Genomic DNA, 17742 nt, shown 5'->3' on the forward strand with positions numbered 1-17742 from the left:
TGAGGTCGACACTGATATTGTAGGGAATGATAAAAGCTGGTTGATTTCTGTTCTTGAAAAATTCAAAGACTCATTTATTACGGGTTTTCCACGAGCTCGCGTTAATACGGGACAATTAGAGATACGATTAATAGATCCTGACGTCACTGTACAAAGAAGCCCCTATAGACTTAGTGAAGAAGAGCGAAGACTCGTACGTGAAAGAATAAGCAAATTAATAGAGGCGAAAATTGTACGGCCCAGCAATTCTCCTTTCGCGAGCCCCATATTACTTGTTAAAAAGAAAGATGGCTCAGAGAGACTATGCGTGGATTACAGAGAATTAAATAAAAACACGGTTTCGGATCGGTATCCTTTACCTCTAATAGCGGATCAAATCGCGAGAAAGCTAAGTACCTTATTTGCTTGGATATGGCCAGCGGGTTTCATCAAATTCCTATTCATCCAAATTCCACGGAGTATACAGCGTTTGTTACTGCAGACGGGCAATACGAATACATAACGATGCTGTTTGGGTTGAAAAATGCACCGTCCGTCTTTCACAGAGCAATTCTTAAGGCCTTATTCGTACGTAGTTGTATATTTGGATGATGTACTAATTACCGCTGATTCGATTGACCAAGCTTTAGAAAGATTAGATATCGTATTGAACACCCTTGTGAACGCTGGATTTTCTTTTAATTTCTCTAAATGCTCTTTTCTAAAAACTTCAGTTCTCTATTTGGGTTATGTTATTCGCAACGGTGAAGTTCGCCCCAACCCGGGTAAAATACAAGCCTTGAGTGCTTTATCCGCTCCGACGATCGTTACGCAGCTCAGGCGGTTTATTGGTTTGCCTTCTTATTTCCGAAAATTCGTTCCAAAATTTTCACAAATAATGAAGCCTTTATATGCACTTACTTCCAGTAATAAAAATATAAGCTGGACGGATAGGCACGAAAAGATAAGACAAAAAGTAATATCAATTCTCACCGATGAACCAGTGTTGATGATATTTGACCCTAAATATCCTATAGAATTACATACCGATGCCAGTTTAGATGGATACGGGGCTATTCTGATGCAGAAGGTTGCAGGGAAAAACAGAGTAGTGGAATATTATAGTAAAAGAACTAGCCCCGCTGAATGCAGATACCATTCGTATGAGTTGGAGACGTTAGCAGTAGTTAACGCTATTAAACATTTCCGACACTATTTGCATGGACGAGAGTTCCTTGTTGTAACGGATTGCAATTCTTTGAAGGCGTCCAGCAATAAAGTAAATCTAAATGACAGGGTTCACAGGTGGTGGGCATACTTACAAACCTTTAATTTTAACATTATGTATCGGGAAGGAAAACGAATGGCTTGTCCTTATGAAGAAACACAACGCGCCCCAAGAACCAGCGCCAACCCGACAAACCCGACATATTCATGTAAACAGAAATAAACTTCCATTGGGATCTCAAATGCTTAATAGGAAAAGGTATGTTTCGTTCTCGAAATATTCAGGTACATCTTGTACTCCATGTAAAGAAACTGTAGGCCATTTACTTTATTTACTATCTTATTTTCTATACCATTTGAGTTTCCAATGTCTTATAAACGCACAAACATACATAGTCTATATATGAATAATTTCAATTTTATTTATATATTTGTAAATAGTTGTGTTATGAACTTAAATGTATGTTTGAAATTTCCTTTGTGCTTACTTGAACAAATTAAAATGATAATAATTTACATTCATCAACATCACTCTCACGCCTAATTAATAGACGTTCATTAATCCGAATGGCAGGAGAATCGTCTCATAATTACCTCCCGTAACATAGCGTGTAACAAACATTGAAAAGGTGTCCCTGCGTTCTAATTGGCTCGATCGCGGAACAACCGTGGCTCTAGAAAAGGCACGACTTGTTGAGCAAAAGAATCGGCATCCTATGAGAGAACTCAAGGGCACAATGCGTTCCTCTGCGCACGTGAAAACCCTTTTTAAAAGCTTAGATACACAGATACATTCGTATAAGCCGCATATAAACGTGTGTACACATAAGTATTTCTTCATTTTGAACGTGACGACATGTCGAGTGTTGTAATTACCCTCCTTGCGTCGCTTCTGAACAGAACACGTGTAACATGTATCGTCTGTTGGAACCTGTCAGCCAGTGGCGGAATTAAAGCGAAAAAACAGAAATGGTGTATCATCCGGAAACGCGAAGGGGTCGAGAGTGGCGACAGTGACGCGATAATTAGCGCACAAACGAGGATCGATCTGGATACAGTGAGAGGAGAACTCCATCTGTAACTTCGCTGTTCTTGATCAATCGCAAAGAAGTCAGGGTGATTCTCACCCTTCGACAATGTCGCGCATTTTTAGCGATATAATGTTATTACATGTTTAATTATCAATTTCAAAGAATTGTACACTGTTTTTTTATTATAATTAATAAAGAGGATGTTAAAATGGAGACAGAGGCCTGAGATGACTGAAATCATTGTATGAGATTTGTTTGTGCGATGTATTTATAAATTCTGTGAAGTTATTTGAAGAATTGAAGGTTTGATTAAATTACATATTATAGGTTTGTTATGCGTGTGCGTTAAAATTTTTTGGCACACACACGATATAAAATTACATTAGATATATATCTATTATGCGCTGTTTAATTATCATTCAATAATTACTAGTGATAGTCGCTACCGGTAACCAAATAAATTTTGATCATTTATAATCTTTTGGTCACTTAAAAATTAATATTTTTTAATCATTTAATTTTTTGGTAAATCTGTAGTATTTTTCGTAAAAGTTTAAAAAATAATTGTTATTTTTGGTCCACAGTTAAGACACCTGCTTGTCACATTTATTGAACACTATACTAAAATTATACTACAAACAGAATTTTAATATCAATATCTAACACTATTCTGTCATAAAACTTCTCTTCCTCTAAAACATCAACACCTTTTCGATGACAATCTTATTCACGGTAACCAGCGTTAAATCATTCATTCACCTTATTCTCGCGATCGTCCTGAATAAAAGTCGCCGACGATAATGAACCGTGGTTGCGTTTCATTTTTTCACGTTGCACTAGCTTCTCACTCCATTGAAACTCGACTTCCCTCTGTCGCTTGCGTGCTTCGACAGCTATAGCAAAAAATAACGATTTCAAGATTTATTACGTCCTAATTAGTTCATTACTCTCGTGTTTTTATCTCATCGCGGCTCACAAAGCACGGCATTACGCGTTTGGTTCCGGGACAAGCGACGAGACACTGTGCATTTCTTTTTACCAACCGGAACTCTGTTTATAGCGAATACACTTGCGAGCTAAAACGATGATTGTTCGAAGATTACCTTTGTTGTAGTGGTTTCATTTATTATCATAAATAGACTACGGATATTTATACAATTTCGTGTTTTTATGGACATAACTAAAATAATGGATCTAAATGGAGATTTATTTTATTATATATAACAAATACATTACCTTGGACATTTTATACATTTTTGTATATTGTATACGTTCTGTATATTTGTGCACATTCAAATTTTCCATAAATACATAAAGAGTCGCAATCTAATCATAAAGTTAATTGTTGTCCTTTGTTGTTATTTTGATATTAAATGAGACGAAAAAAAGAAAATATCAGGAACCAAGGACAATAATTACTTCAAAAATTTTTATTAGGAAAAAGTTAATTTTTGCTTGAAAGGAAGATAGTACATCTTAACACTACATCTTAAAGAAAACTTTCCTTTTTAAACTAAGTAATTAAGAAATATAAATTTTTAAGTGTTCTGGTTACGTACAACCATTATAAAATCATTTAAACTAAGATACTAATTCTTATACTGTAACTTGTTTAGTTTGAGTTATAGCTGTTATGATTCCTGGAAAATAGATTTAATATGGAAGTTTGAGTGACATTCTAATGAACTTCACTTCTCGTAAATTTCTGAATTTCATTATTTGAATATATGATCAATTTTTAGTTCTCAAAAAATAAATGACATACGCCTATAAGCTTGATTAACTTTATTTTAATTTATAATTTAAAAGTTGTGTTACATTATCGTACAATCCAATCCATTACAGTAGCGGATGTCTTTTTGTTTGATCGTGCTTTTTCCACCTAAGTCAACCTAAAACATTTATGTACCTGGTAGACTAAATATTTCCTTTCTCGTTTCTGGAATTGTTCTCAAATCTTTAGTTAGTATTAACAAATTATATAGAAAAGTTCTCCGGATTTATTAAAATGTAGATACCGCATTGTTCAGAAATAATTGCAGGTTTTTATTCTTTAATAGGTGAAGTAAAAAGTTCTGAGCGCTTTTTCGCTTTATTTCGACGATGAAATTAACATAGTCAAGATTATTCGATTTAGATTAAATATGCGCCGTTTTGTTCGATTACTTTTGTCCATTTTGAAGGCAATTTCATAATTCCGCGGTTGAAGAAGTCCTCGTCCCTATTGGTAAAAAACTTGACCAGCTCATTTTCACAAGCCTCTCTTGAGGCCAGTTTTGTACCATCAAGAAAATTTTGCAAAAACTTAAAAAGGTGATAATCGCTTGGTGCCAGGTCTGGACTGTACGGCGGATGCGATAGAACCTCCCAGCCAAGCTCTCGGAGCTTCTGACGCGTCGTTAAAGATGTGTGCGGCCTGGCGTTGTCTTGATGGAACACAACACCTTTCCTATTGGCCAATTCTGGCCGCTTCTGGTCGATCGCCTGCTTCAGTCTGGTCAGTTGTTGACAATAGAGGTCCGAATTAAGTGTTTGCCCCGATGGGAGCAGCTCATAATGGATGATTCCCTTCCAATCCCACCAAACACACAATAAAACCTTCTTGGCCGTTAATCCACGCTTGGCGATCGTTTGGGCCGGCCCACCGCGATTGGACCACGATCTTTTTCGGCTGTTGTTCTCGTATGTGACCCATTTTTCATCGCCAGTCACCATCCGCTTCAAAAATGGGTCGATTTCGTTACGTCTCAACAAAGAATCGCAGGCATCAATTCGGTCCAAAAGGTTCTTTTGCGTCAATTCATGTGGCACCCATACGTCGAGCTTCTTCTTGAGACCAGCCTTATGCAAATGGTTCCAAACGGTTTTCTGGCTAATCTTCAGTTCCTGGGCAATGGAATAAGTGCTCACATGCCGGTCCGACTCGACGATTTCCATGATTTTATCCACATTTTCGACGATTGGCCTACCAGAGCGTGCCTCATCTTCGACGTCCATATTACCAGAACGGAATCGTTGGAACCACCGCTTTGCTGTTGCATTCGATACTGTACTGGGTCCATAAACAGCACAAATTTTTTTGGCCGCCTGCTCCGCCTTTTCACCTTGGTCGTAGTGGTACTGAAGAATGTATCGAATTTTCTCTTTTTTTATCTCCATTTTCGAACGCTGTAACACACAACTGGCTTCACCGAACACAAAACTGACAAAGAACCTTTTTGATGCGTAATATCACCTTGAAATCGGTGTATACTATGACTCGATGCGATGTGCACATCGTGAGATATGGCTCACTAAAGACATCTAGCGAAAAACGCTCAGAACTTTTTACTTAACCTAATAAAAAATTTAAAAAGAAATGAAAGAAGACAAAAAGAAATTGTTTCGCTCGTTTCTGCGTTTCGTTTCCACTATCGTTTCATCGAGAGACAAAAATACTACTAAATGTGAGACAGAGGATTATAACAAGATTGAGAAGAGTATGGAAAAGGGGGAAGAAGAGAATGAAGGAAAAAGTGTGGCGGAAAGGGAGAAAAAGTACATCGCACTCGCATATTGTGCAAGAGGATTACCTGGGATTATGCGCGACTGAGCGCAAACAAGATCGCGCTGGTTTGTGTTTACAAGACGCCAAGCTGTCGATTTAGTAAACTCCAGCGCACAGTCTATCAGCATCTATGTACTCTCTGTCGATTTACATTAAGTCCAAACGTCACTAATCAAAAACTTGACCCAAGATTTTAAAAAGTATAGTGAAAAGAAGCTTAAATTGAATATTTCTATCAGATGTATGTAATCTTTTCCTTTATTATTCATATTATTTTTATACATTTAATTGATCAGATTAAGTCTTTAATCTTATTACTACGTGTTTATACATTTGTAGAAGATTTAAAGATGTAAAAAATTTTTAGAATGTACGTAACATGAAAAATATATAAAATATCCAACACGAAGTATACACGAAACAAGTTCTATTTGGATTATTTATATTCCTTTAACCATTTTGACAAAAATATAAATTTCCATATTATAAATATATATATAAAATATAAAATTGTATACTATATTTATTATTATTTATTGTTATTATATCGTTAAATTATTGTAATATCGTAAAGTAATTTGAATTAGAGATCGCTTGAAAATAAAAAAAACCGTGTACGTCGTCCTTCTGTGGTTCGTTACATTTAAGAGCGCCTATGTGACTAAAGTTACCTAGTTCTTACAGAGATATGAGAAAAACAACAAACAACGTTAGAGCAGAAGGACGGTTTCGTGTTTCAAGGAGGGGTGACCGAGAGGTCAGAGTATGCGAGTCGAAAAGTGGGTGTGTTGCGAGAGTCAGAGTTGATCGAGACATCGAAGAGTAGAGTCGTTAGAGTTGATCGAGTTGTCAGTGTTGTAGAGTTTTTAGAGTTGCTAGTGAGAGAGAGAGAGTGTGTTAGATTCGTTGTGACGAGAGTTGCCAAATAACTGTAAAGTTATTTGAGATAGATGCGAGTATCGCATTTAGTTTCAGTTAAACAAACATCGTTTTCTGTCCAATTAATACCTGTATATTCAATTCATTATTAATAAATTGTAAGTAATCGGGAAAAAATTTATATCTTAATTTCCACGATACTACATTGTTACTGAGGTGATCGTCGGTGAAGGTGCCCACAAGAAATACTCTTGATTTTCAACAATAACGTTTATTAAACTCTTAACAAATAACAACAAATAATGATTAACCACGATTAACGATGAACAACGGTTAACGTTTAACAACGATTAATAACAAGTAACGATTAACATTGAACTCTCAAGAGTCAATAACCCGTTTCTCTAATTGTGTTGGTTTCGCTTAACCTTTCGCACTTCGCAGCTCGGGGCAGAATGAATCTTTTTGGTTCAAAACCAAACAGGCTCTTTCCTTTGTTGCCCCTCGATATCCCCACTACGCGCGCGTTTATTAGAAGACCGCGACGGTTGCCGCGTATGCATTCTTCCGAATATTCGGCGAAAGAACCATAAGGATATCGATGGTACATTAGGCCTGTCGGCCTTACGCTTTGAAGATATAGCGCTTTGTGTCGCGTAGCCGTTGGAAATTTCCGTGGTCGAGTGCCGCCACATTACTTTATAATCTGTGACTTTTAGTGTATATAGATTACTTATAAATTATACATATCCGTTATAGATTATGGACAAATGATAGATAAGACATTTTAACTAAAGAAGGCAGGTCTAATAAAGAAAGCTTGAGAATGAAAGCGATTCCAGTAAACCTTCAAATTCTTAATAGAAATTGAAAGACGTTTTTATAAATCTTGTAGATGATAAATAGGCAAGACAATAACTTGATCTACATTTTACAGATCTTCCACTTCTTCAACTCGGAGTAACAACGCGAAATAACGGTAGAGGTTCGCATTATACAAGCGGGTGGTAATAGGTTCCATATCCACGAGCTAGCAGCGCATTATGCTTTACATTTCCGACGAAACACTGTTAATGGCACCAGCACCCACCATCACCACCAGCAAACCAACACGGCGACGCACTCTAAATCTACCCCCACAACGTAATACACGAGCAAACCCGCAGGAATTAACTGCTCGCTCGCGCTGCTGTACGCACTGACTTCCGTCGCCATTCTATTTCGCTCACGGCCATTAATTAATAATTTCTTGGAGAAAGGGAGATGAATTTGCATCAATGGATGGAATTTAGAGATTCTTATTTTCGATAATTTGTATTATATAGGAACCTTTATTGATTAATAATTTTAAATAAAATTAAAATATTATGTTATGCATTTATATTGAGACTATTTATTATATACTCGATACTGATAAATTTTGGTTCAAAATTGTTTTTTGTTAGGTACTTGGCGGCAAACAGCTGAAAAATTGTTCGTTAGGCGAAATATCTTGCATAGGATTAATTGTTATCTAGTCTGTCTTTTATTTTTCTACTTATTAAGTTATTTTTAAAATTTGTTCTTGAAAGCAATACATAGTACTAATGTATTTTGTTCTTACATCATTGTACTTTCATATATATGTGGGCATTTAAAAGTTTCAGGATACTTACTAGTATTGCTTTTAGAAAAATTTTAAAAAATTTGTAGATGCAAAATTCTAAAGAATACATATATACAATATGCAGAAATATACGTATAACATATCCAATATAAAAAAACTACCTGTAATAACATTTCTATGCAACATTAATATATCTATTTTTTAATAAAAGTTAGCAACGAATTTATTATGGACTTTGATGTGGTAAAAGAACTAGAGTACGAAAATATACATTCAACTATTTTCTTTTCTTTTTAAATTCCTTGCATAATAATATTCTTGTTTATATCGTTTTATTCACTACCATGTCAACTGACATTAATTTACTCTATGTTATTAACTAAAAATTATTATAGTTGAAAACAAATAACATTCAAATGAAAAAAAGGTGGTTTTAAAATATATTTTTCATGGTTACTTTTATATTACGTTATTTTATAAATATGCTGAAAACACAGATTTCGCAGCGCACACCTCGTTCATCACGCGAGACAAGGAAAGCACAAAAGGTTAATGAATTTAGGATAATTTATTTCCATAATGGTAGTTTTTATATATGTATGTAATAAATTGCTGGACGCTCCATTGATCAATGTTAATGCACATATGTATATCATTTACACGATATTCACGGCTGCTTAACGACACGTTAATAATATGTATAGTTAACTGGCCGTTAAACGATTATAGATCTTATGGAAGCCTCTCCAGGCGTGTAAAACGATTTACTTTAATGCAATTCTAGTCTTCCAAGAGAAAAATCTCTACTTACATACGTTCTTAAAGCGTTTCTTCATTACTAGAGTGCAAACTTTTTCGTAAATTGATATTTTTACGGGACCAGCTAAAGAAATCAAACTTAATATATAATATCTAATATATTAAAAATTACAACAACTACTCTGAATATTCTATATTCTTTTGTATATTATCTGAATTTAATTTGAATTTCGCATAAATATATAAAAATCAGCAGTCTACTACTAATATAATCATGCTTATCGAAACACTTTCATTTTCATTGACATTATTAGTGTGAATTCAATTTTTTCTTGAAATATTTAAAATTAGGAAAATTTGACATTTAAAAAGATATTTTCTATTATGTATTTTACTCAACAAAACTTCGACAACTTATCAGCTATTTTTAAAAAGCATTTTTACATCTTACATCATTGGTCCTAATATTTTCATTTTCTGCGATATACATTAAAATTATTCCATATTATATATTTATCATATTCTTCATTATTACATTACGCACATTCACAAGTACATTATAAACTTTCATTTATCATGTACCACACTAAACTAAAACCTAATTTTCCAGCAGCAGTAACTCTTCTAAGTAACCGAGCATGCGATTGTTGGAAACAGATGGACCATAAAGGGTTGTAGAATCTCTTTCACCCTCAAATCGTACGATCACCTCTTCATATACAATCAATACACGCTGTCGTCTACGTAACGTGGTAGACCTATGCACGCACAAAACAGTTTTTAAGCGTCGAAAACTGAGAGAACCACCGCTAGAAAAGCCTGGCGAACAACGAACCCTTGACTCGAGGGAAAGGCACGTTCACAATGTGCACGTCGAATGTCACCGCGGGGTGTCCAACACTTGTACGCGAGGCATTCACCGCGGATGTACGAGACTCGTTCGCTTCACGGAGTTTATGCGTCGAGTCATGTAGTCTATTGCCTAATTACACCATAATACTGTACGAACGACGCGATGAAAGAGACAGAGAAACGGGAGCACTCAGACAGGCAGATGATACACACTGTTCGACGAAATATACAGTGGTTTACGAAAGTATTTGATCATTATTGGAGACTTTTTACATATATATTCGTATATAATTACGTATATATTCACGTATACATTACGAAACATTCCGAAATTTCATTAACACTGTAACGAGACACGACTATCGTGAATATGTTAATAAAGTTTAAAGGATATCTGAGAATTAAAAGTGACAACATAATTGTGGAAAGCATACACTTCGTAAAAATCATTAAAGTATTCAAACGGTCAATTATTCACTATTATTCACTATAAATAAGCAAGACAGTACAGGTAATAAAACTATCTTTAGCACTAATCGTATGTTTCAGATCACTTTCGTACATTTTCGTATTGGTTTCAAAAATTTTACTGTTATTATTATAATAGTCGTGTCTCGTTACATCGCTAATGAAATTTCAGAAAGTTTTGTATAATGGCATAATATATTCATAAAAAAAATTCTGTGGTGAGTTTTCGAATATATATTTTTATAAACTACTGTATCTGCAGTTATTACAAAATGTATTTGCACATCACTGTATTTATCATAGCATTTACATATTAATTAATTAGGCTCAATTATATTACATTTCATGTGATAGTAATTTCATATGACCATAAAAGTTTCATATCGTGAAAATGAAATGTATTAAATCTGATAAAGGTTCGTTGGAAATATATTTTTGGGATATGTACAAAAATATTTTTTAATTCATATTTTAGCCATTGTACATATATAATATATACTAGTTATAAATATATGTACTAATGACCAAATGTTTAGAATCACTATAGGTTACATAGAACCCGAGAATTAAAAAAGGGTATTAGAATTCAATATATTTTATCAATTTAGAATTTAATATATTTTATGCCAAATTAAAATTTTACATCGTGATAATTATAACTGATAACTGTAACATTAATTTAACAAACTAATTTGTAGTTGGATTAGGTTCATAAATTTGATTAATTGTATAGAATAGTTAAACTTCTGATGAATACAAGTTATATATCCGAAGAGAACTGTGGCCGTTGAACCATATTATTTTTATGTAACGTTTGTTTAAACATCATCTTTATATAACGAATGAAATAGTCTGTTTTCAAGTGTAGATCGCTTAAAAATGGTTAATAACCGAATTTATCGAGTTACAAGGCAAATTTCTTAGTTTCGTTGAAATGTACTTTTCAATCAAATAACTCTCACCTTACCTTATTCTCTTCAGAAATAAAAACGTTTTGAAGATTCTTATGTCATCTTTGTGTGTGTGTTAAATAGAACTATGATAGATATAGACTCATTAACAAATGTATCTGTTGAAAGAATACATTGTATGTATTAGACAAGGAAAATTAGTAAAGAAATCAACGTTTTGACCAAAGTGTTATAGACAATAACAAGGCAAATTACTCAGCTTGACTGAAATTAGAATTCCATATACACATTTTGATAGCTCCGTGGAATAAAATTCTGCGTTGTGATAATTTTACATCGTTAACTAACAACGAATTCAATTTTAAAACTGTTTCCCTGTAAAAAGTGGGAAATTTCACTTGTGTTCTTCCCCTGTAGTCTTCAGTTCCACCGCTAAACGGTATCACGTTTGTGGCATCGAAAGGCGCGTGTTTTCTGACGCAGCGCGTAATCGGTTTTCAGAAACGTGACTCTCTTCTGCTCGCACGCGCGATACGCTAAATACACGCCGGTGCGGTGGCGAAAGGAGGCAACCCTCGCGCTTGTCTTGCCGCTTAATAGTCAGTATCAGCGGTGAACGCGAATACGCGGTGCGTGTGCGAGGATGCAGATTGCATACACATACCGTATAATACAGCTTAAGGCACAATACACCGTATATTCTGCGCTCTATAGGCGCGCTATATCAAGGATGAATGTGATTGAACGGTACGTTGAGTTTCACTGTCTCTATTTTGCCGTTTCTCTCGCTTACACACGCGTGTTTCCCTTCCGTTGCTTACACATTCGAACAAAGTACAGAAGATCTTTCTGTAAGATCTATTGAACTAACTGGTAGAGAGTCTAAATGCAGCCGTGGATATGAAATATAACGAAATCTGTATGGATATGCGATGTTTGTGAGATTTATGTAAGATCCCACAGATCATCGTACCGGTAAATAATATAAATGTAGGAGAAAACTCTATAAAACTATAAATATATGCTTACAGTGGCTCACGAAAGTATCTGAACGCTCGTAGAAGTCTTTTACGAATATATTATGCGTTATACAAAAAATTTGATAAAGTTTAACTATCATGATTAACTATTATATGTTGGCCAAGTTTGAAACAAACCTAAAAATGTATGTGGAAGCTACAATAATTCCATAACTAATTAAAAAAAGCCGACGGCCGTTACTTTCCGCCATATCAAAATATCCATCAATAGAAATTTATTGTAAAACACGCATAATGCGGCTAAATATTAAATTCCTAGGGTTTTCAAGCGTTCCGATTTTATTTGCAACTTTCAAAGTGTATTATAGCACTTTGGTCATTCGTAAATAAGTTACACACACGAAGAAATATATTAATACCATCTATTTAAATTATGTTTAAAAAATTGTTGTCGATCATTTTTGCCTTTGTATTTAGTAGTAAGCAGATTGTGTTCATACGTCCTGGAACATAACCACACGAGATAAGATCGTCACGTAAAAGATTGAATTCTCAACCGCCATAAGCTGTCATTAAATCTGTTGACAGTAATAATTAGAAAACAAAGATTATCAGGCACAAAAGCTAAAGCTTGGAGAACCTGGAGAAAGAAAATAATGGTGAAAATCACTCTTACGTATACTGTTAAGATAAATATGATGTAAACCAATAAATGAAAATTACGTAAGTGAATAGGATGTGGTGGATGGGCATATGTCAATTGCACTAGATCCGAAGAATTTAATGATTTTCAATATTACCATTATTAGTTTGGATAATATGGTATAATGTTCCTATATGGCTTTTCCCAGACTAGGTGTAAAAATCAGAAAAAGAACAGATATTTTTTCATTTAATAAACACATACAGTTTTGATTATGCAGTTTGTTTCATAATTATAGACTTAGAATCTCAGAAATAATTTCGTTTCTCTGCGACTATAATATTAAATAAGGTATCATTTGGTAAAGAGTTGACTGAAATTTCTTAACGAGTTAAACAATTATAGTTTAGTTGATGTAGGTAATTGTTGTAATAAGGATTTTGTTTAAGTAATTAATATTGAGGGTTTAATTTTTATTTAATACAGTGATTATATGAATTATATGAATTTCATTTAGATCTTGTGGATATTGGTGTGGTAGTATTGTGTATATTAAGAATTTTACGTTAAAGCAGGTAGTATCCAAAAAAAAAAAAAAAAAAAAACAAAAAAAGAAAAGATTGAATGGAAGTCGTAGAAGTAATGATTAAACTTGTAAAATTTCGCATTCTTATATTCATGTACACTAACAGCTACAATTAGTAATTATTTTCTAGGAGAATATTCTAAGCTAATAAAGTTTTGAACTGATTTTTCTTTAAATCTTGTATCCTATAGTAGTAATAGCGATTTCAATCTTTTCGTTGATAGTGCATGTGTAAATGACGTTTATAGAGGTGTAATTTATAATTTTGTAGTACAAATAAAATAAAATCATTAATTTAAATGTCTAGTGTCTATAAATAATAAAATTACCTATTTATTAAATTTATACGCGATATTTAAACAATGCAACTGAAATATTCACTTTTGTTATTTTTAAAACTGTATTTCAGCGAAGCAAATTGTTACACAAGAAGTTTTATTCAAATTCCCTAATTCCGAATAGGGGTAAAAATTCAATCAACTGAACTAATACTTCTCAAGTCATGTAATAAATCAATTTAACGCTCAGATTTTCATTGCTCAATCAATTAATAACTGCTCGATTTAACATTAATGGTTTAAATGAAATAATTTTAAGTCTCAATTAGAGTTTGCAATTAAGAACAAATAACTCAAATATACTACATGATATGAAAATTGCTAACTCTTTGTGGTCCTATAATGTATATCGAATTGAATTTAACACTATTTCATTTCAGTCTTCTTGGTTCTAACGTACAAAACACATTCTTTTATACGCAATTCAGTTGCGGTGCTGAAATATTTATATCCCAACCCGATCTTCGTTTTAACGAATAAAAGAATGTTTAGTTTTCGAAGAAATAATTTTGCATACACTTAGAACTGGAGATGATACATATTAAAAACGATTCTTTCATCTTTCTCCAAACCTAAGAAGTTTCTTAACAATAAAGAAACTTAAAGAAAACAATACAAAAACGAAAAACGGTTGGACCGATAATGATCCCAAGAACACAACAGGATTAATCTAACAAAAATACAGTGGCTACAAAAGGTATTTACACACATTCTTATTTTCTAATAATGCGTTTATTCGCGTTAATTTCATTTTCACAGTATGTGTAAAATTGTTGTAGTTCTATGAAAATATTACCAGATGATACGAAATTTAATATTCTTGTCTGTAATTATTTAGTCAATTTGTAAATGCTCTAATAAGTACAATAATGAACAAATACTTTTTGTAGCTAATATATATTAGTTATTAATAGAATGCGGATTTTCATGTAATCTAGACAAATTTGAAGATATCTCCATACAAAGATACATAGCATGAGCATGATATGTCAAAATATATAAAATATCCAAAATGTAGTAGGTACCCACTTTTTATTAATTAGCAAAAATAAATGACAGAAATAACAAATTTCTGTCTAGGTCCTATTCTTTTGATTGTATTCATGAAAATATAAATTTGCATAAAAATCAGCAGAGATCCAAAAATACATTCAAGTTACGAATATCCTTAGATAGTATGTATCTCGTCCAGTATAAGTCATTTGGGATAATAAGTCGAATTTTTCTCGGGACGTAAAGGATTAATAAAAGTTTTGAATTCACGATTTCAGTTCATACTTCGCGTTTCTGATTCACCACTGGCTGTAAGAACTTTAACATTTAATAAACGTTCTTTTGTTTTTTGCAAATATTTAGAATCAAAGCATATTTTGGATATGACATTTTTCTGTATAATAAAATCTAACGGAGAATTCGGAAGAACTGCCAATAATATTTCATATCTTATCGAATATTTTCTTATTTACAAGTCTATTCTCAAATTAAAAAATTTACTATGATCTTATACCCATGTTAATGTTCTCTCTTTCTCTTATATAGGCCCATAAAGTCTCTATATCTTTGTTATTCGCAATATCAAAAACACTTAACTAATGTAAACTTAATATCAAAAGTTTGTTCAAACATCATTGCATGCACGAACTTTCTATGTTTCCAAGAATTTCTAATTAATCGGTCATATATACAATTTCATTCCCACAAAAAATTAAAACAAAACCATAGAAAAATTACTTGATTGACTAAGTCTTAATTACAGAAGTCATGTGATTAACAGAGTAAATAACAAACATCTCGAAACTTTCAATTTTACATAAATTTTGTCTGTCCAAAACCACAGAAGAATAATATAACGTTTGAGGGAGATAATCACAATAATAAATGAACTAAATACCAAACTTCTGAAGCCCTTATGAATTATTAACCCTTTCACATTACACGATATTTTTTACCAGTTAGTAAGAACCGAGTAAATGTGATTCTAACTTTAATGTATTACCTTCTCGAGAAAAATATAGGAGAGATAAATTATTAAATTGGTTTTCATTAATTTATCTATATATTCAATTATTTATTATTAAGATTAATATTAATATTAATATTAAATTATATTATTTATGTATTTAATTCATAAAACAAAATTACCTCTGTAGTCGGAAAAATATTAATCGATCGATTCAAAACAAGCAGACTGGGTGAAACATCGCTTAATTCTAATATCACTCGTATCAAACGAAGTCACGTGATTACATACCAAAAGCTGCCGTCGGCCGTTGCCTATCTCCCAACCAGCCTCCTTCGGACGCCGCACGAGGAATCCGGAATAAGCAACGTGGTATCGTCACACGGTGTACTTTGGCACAATCTTCACGAAATCACGCTTATCGCGTCTATTACAGTCACTCGCGTTTCCTACCACTATTCAACTCTCCCTTATCTAAGAAACCGAGACTCACGTCCCTGACAAAACTCAACAATCAACAAACACCGAAAACCGTGTTCGACAAACCTTCAACCAATCAATCTACGATTCTCTCTCCTTTATCTGCTTATGTAAGCCAATCTTCTTATTCCAAAATATCGTGTCCTTATACACCAAATTCACCCCGATCAAACGAGTCCAAACCGCGTGAAACCTTGTCGAACCGAGTGAAACCGAGTGAAACCGCGTGAAACCGTGTCCTCGCGGTGATAATCGCGGAAAATTAACGCTTAGTAGCAAGTAAACGCGACGGGGGTGACTCGTACGATCCGCACGAGCGCAGCACACGTGCTGCTCTGCAGCGTGATTCTTCTGCTTTCTTGGCTCTCTCTCTGGAGAGAGAACTCCTGTGCCTCCACACACACGGGGGTTAGGCAACGTGCGATATAGAAAGAGAAAGAGAGACAGAGAAAGCGAGAGAGATAGAAAGAGAGAGAGAGAGAAGGAGAACAAGAGGCGAGGAGCGACGAGAGAGAGCACTAGCGGGCAATGCTGGCCGTGGAAATATTATTAGGTAAAGCACACGCACGGACTGGCACGCAACGACTTGCGGACTCTCGTTGGGTCGTGCTGGCGACCCCGCGATTCGTGTTGGTGCGTCGAGTACGTTGGACCAATGGGCGGAGGGCAACGTTGCCACCACCACCCTCAGAACTGGCCGACAGTGGGGATGCTGGCTCCGCTTCGTGACATCATCGATTCTGAATGGTGGAAATGCTCAACCGTGCGGAAGGCTCATCGAGGGCGCGTGGTACGGCGATGACGCGCATGCGCGTCAACGAAGTTGGGAAAAGGGTATGTGCGATAAGTTCGCGCCAGATGGAGACCGACTGCCTACTTGTGCGCCACGCTGTCTGTTTGCGAATTATTTTTTACCGAATTAAAAGCTTATTGTTTTCCCCGTTTGACATGACATTCGTAGTGGTCGGATTTTCTCCGCTGTCCGCAGATAAGCGTTTTAAGAGCACTTAAACACGGAATATTCCATGCCGTATTACTACAAAGTGTTAAGCTTGAAAAAAAAAGGAATCCCGATAAAAAGTTATATGGCATTACACGTGAACTTTTACACGAAGTTCATACATTGTAAATTTACTATTTCCCGTGGTACATGTGATTTTAAATCCCTGTCGTAGAAAGTTTTAATTTTGGAAAACGGTATAAGAAATTTTCGAATTATTTGTAAGAACTGAAAGACGAATTTTCCTAGAAGATTTTCAATTAGAATTCTTGGTTTTGAATTTGATTTCAAGAGTTTGAGAAGTTAAATGTTTCGAACATAGATTTTGTTTCACAAGTTACTTACAGGAACTCACATCGGCTGATTTTTGTTTGAAATTATTCTTTTTGCTTTTAAGTTTTTGAAACAAAAGTTTGAAGATTGTTAAATGATTTGAGAATAGATTTCGTTATTTACAGCAATTCAGAGTGAGTCTTTTCTAGAGACATTTTCGATT

At 34.2% G+C, this 17742-nt stretch overlaps 1 protein-coding gene across 4 annotated transcripts in view; it reads right to left on the reverse strand.

Moving 5' to 3' along the window:
- Positions 1 to 16699, reverse strand: part of LOC117211831 (paired box protein Pax-6-like) — a 151571-nt gene extending 134872 nt beyond the window's left edge. For all 4 annotated transcript variants that reach the window (XM_033456075.1, XM_033456076.1, XM_033456074.1 and 1 more), the window contains exon 1: positions 16058 to 16699. The gene's annotated coding sequence lies outside the window, so the exon portion shown is untranslated. The remainder of the gene's footprint in view (positions 1 to 16057) is intronic.
- Between the last annotated feature and the right edge of the window lie 1043 nt (positions 16700 to 17742).

This window comes from Bombus bifarius, unplaced genomic scaffold (assembly GCF_011952205.1).
Source record: "Bombus bifarius isolate JDL3187 unplaced genomic scaffold, Bbif_JDL3187 scf7180000008247, whole genome shotgun sequence".
NCBI lineage: Eukaryota > Metazoa > Arthropoda > Insecta > Hymenoptera > Apidae > Bombus > Bombus bifarius.